General features: G+C 41.7%; 1 protein-coding gene across 1 annotated transcript in view; it reads right to left on the reverse strand.

Moving 5' to 3' along the window:
• The window catches only part of Hs3st-A (Heparan sulfate 3-O sulfotransferase-A), a 210,557-nt gene extending 204,931 nt beyond the window's left edge, over positions 1 to 5,626 (reverse strand). The window contains exon 1 of the mRNA XM_033482615.2: positions 5,489 to 5,626. The gene's annotated coding sequence lies outside the window, so the exon portion shown is untranslated. The remainder of the gene's footprint in view (positions 1 to 5,488) is intronic.
• Positions 5,627 to 16,472: the final 10,846 nt, after the last annotated feature.

Genomic DNA, 16,472 nt, shown 5'->3' on the forward strand with positions numbered 1-16,472 from the left:
TCGCAGAAGCATCGTTCGTCGAATAAAACGCTGTAAGCATTTGTACCGAACTACATATAATATTTCTGGTATATGCCACAGTAATCTCCAGGTTATTAATATTATTATACTGCAAAAATACGTTTCTGACAGAAATGAATAAAAACGAAAAGCAGTTCTACTGTTTCCGACTTGCTCAAATTCGTCGAAGAAGAAATACATTTTCGTTTAGTTTCTGTTCCTCGCGATTGCTAGAATAGTAGTTATAGTTTCGATTTTACACGGAAAACCGCAGTCGAAATATTATAGACATCTAGAGATCTACTGAGTGTCCCAAAAGTGACTCGCAATAGGGAAATGAGGTCCTGAGGTCCTTTGAAGTAACTTTTTCCTTAGCGAAAATGCAATCCGTGACAAGCTCGGCTGGAGCAAGGTAGCCGAGCCAACGAGCGGTCGACGCCCAGTTCCGCTGATTGGCTCGGCCGCCTAGCGCAAAACGAGCTCGCCTCTCATTGGTCAATGTTTTTCGTTAATAACTCGTAAACGAAGCCGCGGATTGCATTTGCGCTAAGGAAGAAGTTACTTCAAATAACCTCAGGAACCCCACATTTCCGGACTGCGAGTGACTTTTGGGACACTCTGCAGAATTCTCTTTTAACATTTTATTTGTTCTATTCGACCGAGTCAAAATAACAGTGACGTAAGTCATATTTTTCTCATTGTGAGAAACGAGGATTATTGTTTACTAACTGTAACAATATCTGTACAGTTTGCTGAACAAATTTATTGTCAAGATATGTAATTCTAATAATAACATGATAATAATATTGATTGGTATATATGTAAATGGGAAAACGTCCTTTGTTACAAAAAGTTTAAGAAGGTATACAAACAATAGAAAGAAAGAGGGAAAGAAAAAGAAATATAGAAAATATAGAAAATTTCTAATGTGCAAGTAGAACAATCTCCGAATCAGCGTATTTACTGAAAGGGAACACTCGTGCTTCTGTCCAGAAGGATTTCCGTTCGGAAAAGTGCAGTCTACCAATTAGCGAAGAATCGGAGCCGCGATTAAAGAGAAGCGAGACGCCATCAATCAGCCAATAAGCAGTCTACGGCGTTGCATAATCGCGCGGCGAATTCTACGAGCGACTATAACGGGATAGTACTCTATCCGATGCATCTGCCGGGGAAAACGGTTCGTTCCTTGAGCTGCCACGCCCGGTTTCTATTGCACGATCAAACAATAACGACCGCAATAATGCTGCAACCGTGGAAAAATCTTTAAGAAATCCTTGCGCCCCGAGCAGAGAGGAATTTCCTCGCGCTTTCCCCGAGCTCATCAGCTTTTCGAGTTCAACGACTTTGCTTGGCTTTCTTTCAAGTACGGCCGGGAAACAAAGGGAACGGGAAGAAAAGTCGTCGGCTTGCGTTCTAATTACAACCGGCGTGGTAACAAAGTGAATTTCAACGTTTTTTTCTCCAACCTCTCCCCTCCATTTCCCCGCGTGCCGCTGCCACCACCACCACCGTCGACACTTTTCCATTGACCCGGCAATCTAGAATCGAATAACCTTCTACTCAATGCCGCGAACAAAGGCCACGCGACGATCAAGTCCGCGATAGCGCATAATAATGTGCTCGCGGAGTAGTTGACCTAAGAGCGAGCGAGAGTCGATCCGACTATTCTCGTCTACTGACAATTAAAAATCCAGTCGCGACACCAAGTTTTTGTCGGCGACTGGGAAATTTCCTTGGACTCTAATTTCACGGACGTTAATTGGTCCTGCCAACTGGTCCAATTTATTTGTACAGATTAGGTAATTGTTTCAATTTATTGCTTGAATTTATAAATGCGAATTGGACTTCGATCTTCTCCGCGAAAGACTTAGAAAGTAGGCTGTCTTAAGAATCACTTCGATTTATTAATTGCTCATTTTGTAGATTGGCCGAACTTTCTGCTCGAATTTATTTTATTGGACTTCAATTTTGCTCATTAAAAACTGAAATGCAAGTGGTTTTAAAGATAGTTTCAATCGATGAATTGCTCGTTTTATAACCTAGACGAAGTTATCGGTTTAATTTATAAATAACAATTGATCTTCAATCTTGCTCATTAAAAACTTAAATGTAAGTGGTCTTAAAAACGGTGTTTGAATTATAAATTGCTCAATTTACGAACCAGAGAAACTTCAAAATTGCTTGCACATGTAAATCACTTAAGCGTATAAATTTCGCTTGTATCTATAAATTGTTCTAAAGCGAAAATTACTTGGTCTAAGAAATAGAATCTAAAACTCGCTCAATCCTAAAAATAGATTAAATTGAAAAATGGCTTTCGCAATTAGCAGTTTCATATTTTTATAAGCGTTCATTCATTCCGTTTGACATGATCTTTTTGGGTCACGCAACCGGATCAGCGATTTAGGCGAGTCGAGAAGTAAAATCAAATGGAAGGGTTCTGAAACAAATGAACGAAACGGAAAAGGAAAGAACAGCGGTGATGAATTTCCGTGTTATTAATTTCCCCGTTTTATTAAAAACGGGTCCTTTTACGAATATCACTTTTCCAATGAAAATGTTAATCCGCTCGGTAACGGCGGGTTTTAAAGTGGCGTACTTCGTTCGGAACCGTGTCCGGAACGACAAAAGTTTGCGCCGGATATTATATTCTTTGTAAATGCCTTTTACCGAGGACTTGAATGGCAGTAGTGCAGGTCGCTTTATGGATCGACAACGGTTCCGTGTCAATCGCATGGCGGAACAATCGCGGGCGTCGCTCGCCGCTACCAAAACAACGGGAAAATGGATGTTCGCAAACAGTTGTCGGGCCCTCGAGAAACTTCCAATTAGAAATAATGATCGAGGCATCGATTTTATTGCGTGCCAGAAATTCAGCGCGGAAAAATCCGACGCGATTCCTCTGCGTAGATTTTCCAGGAATTTCAGTTATTCGTCGGCCCCATTCGCACCAACATTTCGCTACTGATTTGTTAACATTGATTTCATAATTTTTGAAAGACTACACGTTATACAACCCCTAGCAAAAATTATTCGAACATCTTTTAAAACACGATACATTTTTTAATACTGAACTAAACGTCTTGAATTGGTTTTTAAATGTTGACGGAGCTAATCTAGTGCACAATTATTAAAATACTGTATTTTAATTTTGCTATTATTTGGAGAACAGAATAGAACAATATCTACCATACCAGGATCTACAAAATTTTGATAAAATATTATGTATATTCTCTTTTTTAGCAATAAAATTACCGAACCAGTCAAAACGACCGCTTTTCGACTTTTGCTTCTACAGTTTCTGTTTTCCTTTATTCCCCGCCGACTTTTCGCTACGAAATAATTTGTTGAGCAACTGTTAATGCAACAGCATTTTCCACATGCTAATGAACAGCGACGGGCAAACGGCTTCGACCTGTTAACTTTTTAATTAAATTGTGCGGAGAGATATGGCGGTAAAAAATGTAGCCTATGTTTTCTTTGTCGCGTTTCTACTCGGTATCTGACTGCACGGTAACTTTTCATTAGCCGAATTTGTACTCGTTTTCTTTCCGCGGGGCGAAGATGGAGAGACATCCTTTGCACGTTGTATATTATGCCAGTTACGGCGATTAGTATGAAGACGACTTATCGTGGACAATTTGAAAAATTTCATTCGTTCTTTTCCATTTCGAAACTACACTTCTGTTGACCAATGTTAGGAATATTTTATTTTGAACAATAAATAACAAATTAGAAATTAAATTAATACTCCACTTGCAAGTAGAATTTTATTTTTTATTCAGATTTTCCAGGGAAAGACAAATAATAAATCATTCTTGCATTTCTTTCGACTGTTATATATTATACGATGAGAATTTTGTACGTCAGTTTTGCTGGTAAAATGTTACTTTTTATTCAAATGTTATTTTAATTTATTTTTCTTTGCACAGAATATTTTCCAAATAATCGAATTTCGGAATTGTTCAGTATTTCCTATATCGCAGATAGTTTCAATTAATTGTTTCATTATATCTCCAGACTTCTTTACATTCGAGCCTACTCAGGATTCTACAGGACCGTTTCCAAAAGTCGATGAAACTTTTCGTTCAGCCGAAACGTTTCGTGCACTTCGCTCCCCAATAAAAAGTCGAAGTTTGTTACGACTTCGGTGATCACTCTGCGATTTCGTATACTTTCGTATACTTTCGTATACCCTCCGAGATATCGCTGCGAAAGTGATCGCGGCACGATAATGTTTATAAAGAAATCTGAGGTCCAAGGTAAACGGAACTAATAGCAACAGGCACGCACTGTCAAGTACCAAATAAATCAACGCGCGATACAAGATAACGCGGCCGTCGCGGTTCTACGATGAAAAAGTATTTTTCACTTAGGGCTGCGTACGTCGCGGACATTTGCGATTCAAATTTGTATAAATCATTTTCGCTAAATACAACGACGATAAAGCGTAACGATCTCTTAACGTATCGATCTTCTGCGATTCTTTCTGTGATTCATATCTTCCTTGTTATCCCGGAAGATCGATGCGTCTAAATCGGTTTTGTCAGCGTTAGACGATTCTTGTGCAATTTCCGCACGAGTGGTGTAACAATGACTGACTGGACAAAATGGAATCAGACACGAAACAGCGAAAACTTTCGACGAATCGACGAATATTACCGTGTTGCATTCAACTTGTACAAATCATTCAAGAAAGACATAGATGTTCGCGTAATCCCTGCTCTTCGTGGTCGATCACCGCGTCAACATTTTAACAAATAATGAACAACAATATTTCAACAAATAATAAACAAAACCAGCTAATCGATTAAGGGGAAAAGAAAATTTATTTCCCTCCGATTTAGCCCCTTGCCCTACGATTTCTTTCACAGCCAAATTAACCCGTCGCTGTCGGCTGGCTTAAAATGTCCCACGTTCTCTTCCGTTCGAAAAAGTGTCATCGCGTGAAATTAACAACGACTTCGATACCCTTGAAAGTAACAAAGAACTGAAGATACCAGAAAACTCGAAACCCTCGCAGCCGTGAAGAAGCTGATAAGAGGTTACGAAAGACCGCGAGGAGGACGTTTCGCGCCGATTCGAAGGCCGCGTCCGTAAGCGCCGGGACGCAGCTCGGCGAGCAGGCATGTAGGAATCGTGTAGACGACGGGGACCGACAAACACTCGACCCGGAATCCTCTTATCCAAACAAAGCAGCCGGAGGTGTTCGCTGTCGCGCACGACGGGCGAGCGGTCACGGGTCGGGCCGGTGTGGGTGTTGCGGTAGCTCGCGAGCCAGCTCCGAAACGCAGTCGTACCCGCTCCGGGGGTGGCGAGCTGGGGAGCGGGGTGGCGAGCTACGGAACGAGGGAGAACGATAGAAAGAGCTCCGGCAAGATAGAGCGAAGAAGAGCTGGACCGAGTAGAGCGGCGATTCCGCTCCGACGGAGCACACACGGCCGGAAGACGCGCGGAGCGGGTAACGCGCGCGCGTTAACATACTCACCTGGTCGGGCCGACCCAAGGTCAGGTCAGTAGGCCGCGGAGGAACGCGAACACTGGTCCCTAACCCCCGTTGGTTCCAGGCTGTCCGGTGAATGGCGGATGACGAGCACACTGGATGGTCACGTCGTCGCCATTTAACACCTATCTACTGCACACCGAGCCGGATCATCCGGGCACAACAACGGGGGACAACACTCTCCCATAGCCGTTCACCGTGGCTGAAGAACGGGTACACCACCGGCCGAGAACAGGGCCAGGAACGCACTGTGTCGACGTCTAGAGCGGACACGACGGCGGGAGCGTGGCACCGCGGCGACGATTCTCCGGGCCTCTGTCAGCTTTGAATCACTATGAACCTAACGAAACACCGACCGGAGCGGTGACTAGGGTCGACCTGGCCTCCTCGAGCCTCACCGAAGAACTGGCGGGCTCGTGCGCTCGCACGCACCAGTTACCCCCCTTCTAGACCACCGGTACGCGACACCTATCTTCTCCACCGTAAACCCTCGCCGCTTCTTCCCCTACTTCAGCCCCTCCAACGGCCGCCACCCACTAGCACCCCCTACAGCCCTCTCTTCCGCTCTCCGTCACCCTCCCACCCGAGCTCCTCTCTTCTGGCTCGCGTACGATCGCGGCGCGGCGGCGCGCGGAAAATTCAAAGACGAGAGTTAATTATAACGACTCGCCGAGGAGGGACGACGCGACGCTGGAGCATGGGTCTCGAACCTATGCTACCCAGCTATCGGCCGCGCTGCCACGGCCCGATCAACCTTTCGACACCCTTTGTGGATGCTGCTAATCGCGACATCAACGCGACCCTTCTTTTTTTTCGAGCGCGATAGCCGGCCGATCGGTGCTCGAACGGGTTCATGGGATCGGTACGGGTCGACCAAAGTGCGGTTCGAGTCGGCGTAACGGGCAGCAAACGCGATCGGGGATTGCCGGGGAATGGTGTCGAGGCATCGAAGTTGTTCATTCTTCACCTTGGTAGCGGGATCGTGTCGATTCGATTAGATCGCAATTGAATTTCGCTATTTAATTGCATTGTGTTTCGATTACGTAGCGATTCAACTACGTTCCGATTCGATTACGCGATTTGAACCTGTCGGTTGATACCGCTTGTAATTCGTAAGGAAATTGCCAGGAGATCGTGCAAGAATTAGATGAATTAGATCTTGCGGAAAGCGAAACTTGTCTTAATTAGAAAATCGGCAATTCGCGCGTCACGCCGTTTGAACTAATTTTCCGTCTCGCGTCGTTTAGATTGAGTCCGCGTGTTACATCGTTTGGGCTAATTCTGCGTGTCACGTCATTTTCATCGCAACCGCAGAAAAATTCCGGTAATCGCGCTGCATTCGATCGAAGACACCGAGTCGACGGATCTCGGGAACGAAGAGGGTAGATTCGATCTCGAAGGATACCGTTCATTCGGAAAGACGTTGTTTCGCGTTGAAAGACAACTCGCGCGTACGTTCCGTTATCGCGCTAAAGTGTGGAAAATTGAAAGATGACGGTTAATTACGACCACATCGTTGCCGCTCATTCATTTCGCACGACGTTCCTCCCGAGTTCGCGGCTCCTCCGAGTACACGCTTCTGTCTTGTGCTAGGGCACAATGGATTTTGACTGCGATACACGTAGACCGGGCCGCGTAATTTTAGACCGACACGAGACCGCGCAATTTGCTCCATCAATTTCACAATGCGCCGCCGGATCAGCGAAATTTCATTCGGCCGATATGTCACCGTTAAAAACAAAGGCTGCCGATTTATCGCTGACCGGCGGACACAAATTCACGCGGCCGATCGCTTCGATGGTTATTCGTTCGCCCAATCACTTAAACAGCACGGTCTCGGCGTTGTTTCCCCGGATAAAAAGGAAATTTATCGAAGATTAATCGCCTGTATCAACCGGAGGATCGTGCGCTTACGTTCTCTTTTGTGTACAATTTTTCGACGATGCATTGAGAACATTCGCGGATATTGAGCTGACGATCTCGGCTTTTAACACTAAGCTTTTTAACAGTTTCGACTGGTTTCGTTGACTTCGCCGCATTTATCTCCTACTCACACGTCAGGGTAAATTCAACCTGTTTGTTTCCCTTGTTAATTTATAACTACTGATTGGTAGTTGCTGGTTTCGTGATATGTAAATCTTTAACTTGCTTCATCCCTCCGTGTCGTGTTCGTTCAAAATATTAACGCTAAACCTATCAGTCATTTTGACCAATATCATATTTTTAATTTTAAGACTTCTTTTTGTCTTTTATTGTTAAGGTTGCATCAACCGAAGGGTCATTAGCAACTATACAATGACATTACTTAATGTATGGTAATTTAGCATCTTAATTATCTCGAGAAGTAATCTCAACTTTTAATTAAAATTAAATCTCTGATATGTTGACATTGTGATAACTCTTTTATAAGAAATTATCGAAAAGCTTCCTCAATTCAAGCATAAGTGAAAATAAAGTCTTGTCATTCTTATAGAACAACGCACATCAGCCACTTTTATTACTCGGTAGATTTAGTGTTAATTGACACTATCCTAATCCTTTGCAGGGATCTTTAAAAGTGCATATTCCTCAGAGAAATAGTTTACGTATAATATGTTTCCAAATTTTTGAATAAGACATACAGCGATTAAGGCGTGAAACGAAAAAAGGATGAAACTAATCGGCGAACTACATTCGGAACAACGACGAATGCTAAAGAGATAACCAGATAAAGCTTCCAAAAAGACCGCAGAAATGGGCCGCAAACAATGAATTCAGCCAGGAAGCTGCATGTTTGCGAAGTTTCATCAATTTCGTTGCAGCACTCGCGAGCATAAACACCGCGTTAACTAAAAGAAACAACAGCACGATCGATGTTACAAGAGCGCGCCGCGCGAAAAATGTTTGATCGCCTTGCCAGCGAAGAACGATCTTTGCTCTTCCAATGAAAAAGTGTTTTCGCGCAACCGTACGAAAACAACGAACGAAGCTCGAGTTCCCGTTTCGGTTGTTCCTTTCGAGACTATCGCCGACGGAAGCGATCAAACATTTCGCGAACAACGGCGCACGCATTTCCCGGGGAAGCAACGATCGACTAATCTTTTCCGACCGCGCATCGCAATCATGCGATCCCGCATTTGTTATGTAGATGGGAGAGTAGCTGGTTTTCGGTATGCATTCCTGCGATGCGCCGGTCTGCATGAGTGCGCCAGCGACCGAGCCAGCCCAGCTTCGCCCCCGCATACGTGATTATTATTAAATAGAACGTGAAATGCATGAACCCGCGAGGAAAAGGCGGGTGTTGGCCGGCCGTTCAATTAGCGACCGCCTGACCGATTAATTTTTACGAATTCGAGGAGATTGCCGATGCTTATCGATGCCGAACACTTTCGTAATCCGCCCACGACAAATCGTAGGAGGCCTCCGACCCGAAACGTTCCGATTTATTGAAATTCCCTCGACGTTTAACCGGCAATCGACCGTACTCCTCTCTTTGACATACTTATGCACCGCGTCTATCGTGTGTGTTCATTTATTTCCGTTCCTACAGTTCGATAACAGGTGACTCGTGTTTCTTTATTATTATTATTATTATTATTATTATTATTATTGTTATAAGTTCATTTATTTTAGCGAGGTCGCATTAACTGCGAAGTCATTAGCAACTGCATGTTTTGCAATTAACTATACATAAAGACATAATGTTCTAGATTATAATTAAAATTTATATCCTCATGAACGACCATAACAGTCATATAGATTTATAATTTAGCACTAAACCTACCTAGGTCTAAAAGCAACTAACAAAGATTGTCTTATGACAATTACAAGACAGAATTTATTCAAATTTCATACAATTTTTATAACGGCGCGTGTGCCTGAATAGAGAAATATATTCAACAATTCTTAATGGAAGCAGCTTTATGACTTCAGCAATTACGATATAAAAAATGTAAAATTAGTACCATGAATTATGAAACACCCTTTTTAAATCTTCTGTTTTTCGTAGGAAAATGTTAACGACGAAGAAGCTCGAACCAACACAGCTTTCAAATAGAACGTTCTATGTTACAGAAAAATCATTCTTGTGGCAATTGAAACGACTGTACCTCGAAGATTGCGAACGACGCGTTTTCATTTCTCGGTTGAACGATGAATCCTACGAAACTGGCACAGATGAAACGTTTCTTCGACGGACAGAAAGCAGCCGATGTAAATCGATCGAGAGTACGAGAAATTAGTAAGCGCTGGACAGACGTAACAGGCAACATTTCTAGCAGCGCAACGAAATACATGTCCGGGCACGTTGGAGCACTTTTCGGCGTAAGTGGGAACCGTGGACAGTGGACAGACACGCGGACAGCGGCGTGTGAAAAGTGGAAATAGTGGACTGGTATTTTAGCCGGCCGTATTCGAAAGCGCGCGTGCCTGATGAATTTTTTAATCCTATTTTCTCGAAAAGAAAAGCAGGCGCGAAAAATATTATGCGTCGTTTTCCATTTGTTTGTGGCACGTGGAGGGTCGCGAACTGTCCTCGACCCCGCTAATTATTACAGAAACGGAAAATAAGAAATCCTTCGCCGGATGTGCGTTTCGTTCGAAGAACGACGTCGAGGCTTCCCGCGCGTGATAACGATAAACCCACCGAGGTCTAAAAGCGACTAATAAAAATTGCCTCGTAAAAATTACATGACAGAATTTATTCCAATTTTTCACGATTTATATATATTATGTTAACCTAAGCAGACAGAACTGTGCCGGGGTCACTTCTGACTCACACCGATACTTCACCGCGGAGCGGTGTTGGCCGTGGCAAGGCGATCGTCATTTCTCGCCTCGCACAAACAACTTCTCACTGTGCGCGTAATAGTTCTCAAAACGACGCGTCACGACGAGTCAGTCACCAATGACCCCGGCGTGGTACTCGAAGAAGGCGCCGCGTGAACGCACGTTACATTTTCGATTCCGATCGGAACGCGACAGAATTCTGCTGAATGTCGTTCGGTTTGTAACCGTTCGTTAAGTGCGGCGTGTTTGTGCCGTCGGGCAATTGACTTGCCGTGCACGCGATCTTTTTCATTAACTGATAATTATTGTAATTACGCGTCACGTTTTCCCTTTTCGCTTCCGCGGCACGCGGAATACGAATTCGTCAACGTTTCGAGATGGCTTTAATACTGAAAGTACCAAGTGAGATCGAAATGACTCGTTTGCCATTTCTCATAATCAGTACTCATTTCCAGTACATTAGGTTGTTCTTGAAAATTTCGTACGACGTTTTCTGAAATATGTAAACTTTAATTAATTCTGTAAAGCGGTTTTCTTTTTTCTTGTCTTTCTGCTGTAAAATTTGATGCAGTATACCTACATTATACAGAGAAAATAAATTAGTACTGATTGGTACTTTCCGCGATTATTTTGCAACAGTTTGTAATACGTTCGACAAACGACATGAAAATATTTTGCAGGGAAATTCTAACGCTATGAAATGAGAAAGAAGGAACTAATTATTAAAACTGGAGGAAGAATGCCTCGAGGCTGAGCAAAATTCTGTACAAACGGAATATTTCTTTCGCAATTTCTTCTCTCTCTTTTTCTCTTTCTCTCCGATGAATATTTAACACTTGCAAACAGATATTCCTATTGCTTACGACACGACGCGACGCTCTTAAATACATAAATAGAATGAAGATTTTACCTAACACTGTAGTTTGCACGCTGATATCATCGCAGAAGATTCTAATAATCTTTGGTAGACCATTTTCTAATGAGAGATTATTAACGTTCCTAAACTATATTATTAAACTTTCATCTATTATACTACACAATTCATATAAATTGCACGTTTCGAAACCAAGTTATTGTTGTCACGTAACAAGGTGAACACACCAATATATCCTTACTATTTCTGGCGCGTGAAAATCTATGACCCACAACATGTATAATCCGTGCTCAATATAAGTAGCACCATCAATTGTTTACTTATGAAGAAATCGACTATGATTTATCGACCAAAAGATCCTATAATAGTGTGAATAAGTTTCAAAGTTTTGCACTTTTAGTGATATTTAAACAAACACTCAACAAGACATATATTAGAAATAGTCGAAAATATAGAAATATAAAAATACGATGTTTTGTTAAGTTTTCGTTTGGATATCAGTAACAATAGCAAAATTACTTTGAGTCTATAACTATTAGACAGCGGATTTTTATGCAAAATAAAAGTCATCACTTATCGTAATTTCAGTTACAATTAATACAACAGCATTTTTAAATCCCTTAAATCTATTTAATATTTTACAGTTGCTCTACTCATTTTCGCTATAAACGCATAAAATCCGCCGTGTCTAAAAATTACGCACACCGCTGCCTAAAAAAGCTGCGTTTTCCCTGCGTAGCTCGTTTAAAAAGAAAACTGGACCTACACTGATTGACTTCTATTCCGCGTCGATATACATACAACTCAGAGAATTTCTATTCTCCAAAACCAATCTACTCGTGTACAACGAAGTATGTGCTCCAGGCTGCATTAGAACGCTAGTTTTCGAACCGAAGCCGAGCGTGCCAATGGTTTTTTGACCCAGTCTGGCTGCAGGGAAGGAGAGATCGTGATGGAACAGGGTTGACAGAAAGAGAGAGAGAAAGCGCGAGAGAGAGAGAGAGAGAGAGAGAGAAAGAGAAGAGAGAGAGTGGGGTTGGAGAGCGGGTGCGCAGGTTCGCATAGCCCGAAGTTGCGTGGCGATATAGCGTTTCCAGTTTGCAGTTTGGTTCGCGGCACAGAAATTGCGTAGGAGTGCGTTTACGTAGGCGTTGCAGGCTGCAGGCTGCAACCTGGCGCAGCCTGCAGTTAGCAGGGGATGCGATACGCTGCGGCACAAAGCAGACCAGCAGCAGCTAACAGCAGCTAGCCGCGACTTCATTCCTCAGGGCGCGCGGCGTGGCGCGAATCGATAAACGGCGACCATCACACAACACACAAACTCATCCTCGTTCTCACCGACCAGCCCGACCTCGGCGACCGGGTGCACCGTTCCCCAGATCGCACGGTCTGTCCGTACGTTACACATCGCGTGTCACTCAAGTAGACAGAGGCTTTCGGGCAACACCGCGCCGCGCGCCGGCACCACTCTCTAACGACGTAATAATCCACCCACCCATGCCTAAACAGATTCGAACGTCAATCTCGCTCCCCGCGGACTCGTCTAACGAGCACCACGAAATCCGACTTCAATGATACTTGTCGGATCGCCTCGCCACCGAGCGCCAGTCAGCCGTCGTCGGTCCAAACGACCGTCGACCGCCTCATTCCACCCTAAACACTGCCAAACCGTCTATAAACAGTCTTTAGATTTATTTGTGATTTTTTATTTATCGAATAAAAGAGATTAAATTTTGTAATTCTTTTGCTCTGTTTGTTCTTGAGTAAAAACATTTAAACCGTCTTGTTTGATGAATATAAAACTATAAATATATATATATAAAGACAGATTACATTTTTTTATTCAAGACTAAACAAAGTAGAAATAATAAAATTTAATATTTCTTATTCCATAAATATAAAGTTAATTGTGCCCGAAAACGAAACCAATTTACGATTTGAATTGAACATTGTTCGCTGCAGATGACATATGAATTAGGGTGGAGAGAATGTGTTAAAGACTGCATACGTATGAGCCAGAAATTTGGATAGCGGTGTAAGGTTTTAGGGCAACCCGTGAAGCTCTTGAGGGCAAGATGAAGGGCCAAAGTGCTGAGACCGAGCTGAACAAATTGCACGGTCGCCTTTTAATCAGTCAATTGGATTAGGGTGATTTGAAGATTCGCTCGACTCTTCTGGCCGCAAGGAAGTTTTCTCTTCAACATCTCCTGGCCAAATGGATTACTCGGACCCATCAGCAGGACTTGTCCGTGAAAAGTACCAATTACAAGAATTAGCGAGGATTGGAGGTGGTCAACGAAGCTACCTTCGGCGAATTAATTAAACGGTGTTGATAAATTTAGCTAAGGAATTCTCGAGGAAAGGAAGTCTTCTTTGGTACCCTTAGGTCCCTTAAAAGCCTAGCATTACAGGAGCCAGGTGATCAGAGCACCGCTCTCCGCGGTGTGTTGAACCGTGCCCGGACATGCGGAGGCCCGATTGCTCATTTACGAAGGACGCTAAGTGCTTGGAAATCACTCTACAAAGTTGCGGGAGCTGATGCTTCATCTACCTCGCCCCGTTTTCGCCTGCGCTGTAGATCTTGCGCTCGCTCCGACTAATTACACCCCACTATACTTCGGCGATTTGATTTTAGTTAATCGTCCGAGCCCAAAGATCTATTACCGATTATTTTTGCTACTTCGTTTCGTTTTCTATGGTAACGCTATTTTTCTTGACACTTTGACGACCGAAGTCGCGTAGATATACATGACTTCGCAAAAATTTGAATTATTACCAAAACTTGTGTGTCAGAATTATTTAAAATTTAATTTTTAAAAGTTACTTTCTACGCCACAGTCCATTATAATTTCTTAATTTTATTAAGATTCGCAAGAAGTAAGAACGTTGAAAAAGCAATCGATGTTATATAATTTGGCTTTGCAATTTTAATTTCGTTGATTAAAATACTCTAATTTTATGAAATTTTTCATGTTCTTGCCGCGGTCGTCAAAGCGGTCGTTAAGCTACGCAAAACTTTGGTTGTCAATAGCGAGCCAATTGTTCGAGGATCTCTCGTTTACGTTGTCTCACCAAAGCCCGAAAGTGGTTTCATGTTTGCAAACGCGTAACTTGAAAATTCCACGTTTCCCGCGAATGAAAGTTCGCTTAGGAGAAAATGGAATTTTGAAATACGACTTGTTTGCCTACGGTGGAAAGTTTTTGCTCATAGGGCACCTTGATGACAGCGCAGTTTAACCTATGTTTTATCGGGCCAGCCATCTCTTAACTGCAACTTTGTATCCCGCTCGCATAGAAAATGAATGACACCAACGTAAATGGAAACAATCGATACTAAACAGACGCTTGGGGTCTCTCAATACGGCCTACTTCAGTTCACGTTTTTCAAACAAATTTTTCAACTTAATTTTTCTAGGAATACTCACACGAAGATATTCTATCCGGAATCTCGAACACGATTCCCTAACACGGTTTTATCCATCGAATGTCCTCTTCTTTCTTGCTGCAATTTCCTATTCCTACCGAAATAAATGAAAGAATTTGAAATTGTTATTCGTTTTGAGATAACTGAACGAACAATTTTAATATTCGTTTCGAAGTAATTACTCAAAGTTATTCGAAGTAATTAGAGCAAGTGAAGGTTCTAGTAAATTTTAATAGAAACTGTCAAATATCCATTTCTTTCCCATAATTTTGGATTTGTTTTAACCCCTTAACGCACGGTTTTTTGGAAAAAAACCGGCCAAAGAAAATCAATTTTTGGTGGAGAATTTTGATATATTACGCTTTTATTCCATGTAAAAAGGCTCTATTTTATTCTTGTATAAATAAGTGTTATAGCTTACAATCCCATGTAAATGATAAATATCAATAAAACGATTTCTTTTTCTATGCTTTCACATTGTTATTTTCAATTCTCGATTATATTCGAGTGTGAAAAATTATAGCAGCATAAAATACAACGCCGCTCGAATTATCTCGAGTGTGCACAGTTTGGCCTGTTTAGCGAGCTCGAATTAACTCGAGCGTACAAGTTAAGGGATTAAACTACATACATCGAAGGACGAGTGGAGCGTCCAGTAGCTTTTAACAGAGGAAGATCGTGAATCTGCAAGTTTGAAGAACCGGCCAGACGAAATGCGAAGAACATGGTAGATTTACTAAAAGAAAATGCATTCCAAACAAGTATACAGGTATCCGTGTATCCGGGAACGAGGTTATTCCAGATCGCATGCAATAGCGGTGAATGCGAGCCATTATCATTTGCATTCATAATAGTTGGAACGTACTTAGGCACAATCACTACTTCGAATAATATACAATGCACACGTACACGTATCTCAGAAGTACAATAGATAAAAAACGATTGTCCACCATTAACGTGGATAAAACGGCGCAAAGTGTAAATTGCACTTCCAGCTTTCGTTTCTCGACTACTTTCATTATGATTTCATCGTATGCATTAGAAGAATCGAGCCCCCGCACTTTTATCCGCCTTTTTTGAATTTTCTATTCGTATAACGAAACTACAATAACGAATGTTTAAACAAGTTTTAAGAAGACCCAATGCAATTATTTTTTTAATAGAGATCAATCGACTCTACGTTCCTTTTTAGGAATTTGTCAGTAAATTACAAAAAAAAGACAAAGACAAAAGTGTCTGTTCACGATTGTCATTAACTATTCGAAATAAAAGATTTAATTGCAGAAAACAATATTAATCCAAATAATAATATCATATTACTGTACGCTAATAGAAATATTATATTAATAGTGTATACTATATATAATATTTTTTTATTATTATTAAAAAATATTTCGTTAGTACATTAGTACTTTACTATGAAACACTAAAATATGAACACATTTAAATAATATTCTAAAACGCCTTAATATTTATTAAAATATAAAATACTTTACAGGCTCTAAAATAAAAATTGTATTTGAAATGTTTCTCTTTTACAATCCTTTTAGTAATTAATTTTTTATTCTTAATCTTGCATCTACAAAAAGCACAGTGCCATATGTTTAATATTTATAATCAGAAAATTTCAAAGTAATAGAAAAATGTGAAATCTGCACAAAAATCGTACTTACCGACTGCCAGTCTCCCATGGACTCCCCACCACAAAATCTCCATAAATCCCGCGCATAAGATTCAGGTTATACATGCATACATGTGTACGTCGTGCATGCAGCATCTTTATCTATCCGTAACCAACGGATTTCAATCGCTAAATGAAATATAATATGACAAACTGTCTGCGAATCTATGCAAATTCTCATTTTCACATGTAATTCTACGAAATTTTTCATGACACAAATAGA

This window comes from Megalopta genalis, chromosome 1 (assembly GCF_051020955.1).
Source record: "Megalopta genalis isolate 19385.01 chromosome 1, iyMegGena1_principal, whole genome shotgun sequence".
NCBI classification, from domain to species: domain Eukaryota; kingdom Metazoa; phylum Arthropoda; class Insecta; order Hymenoptera; family Halictidae; genus Megalopta; species Megalopta genalis.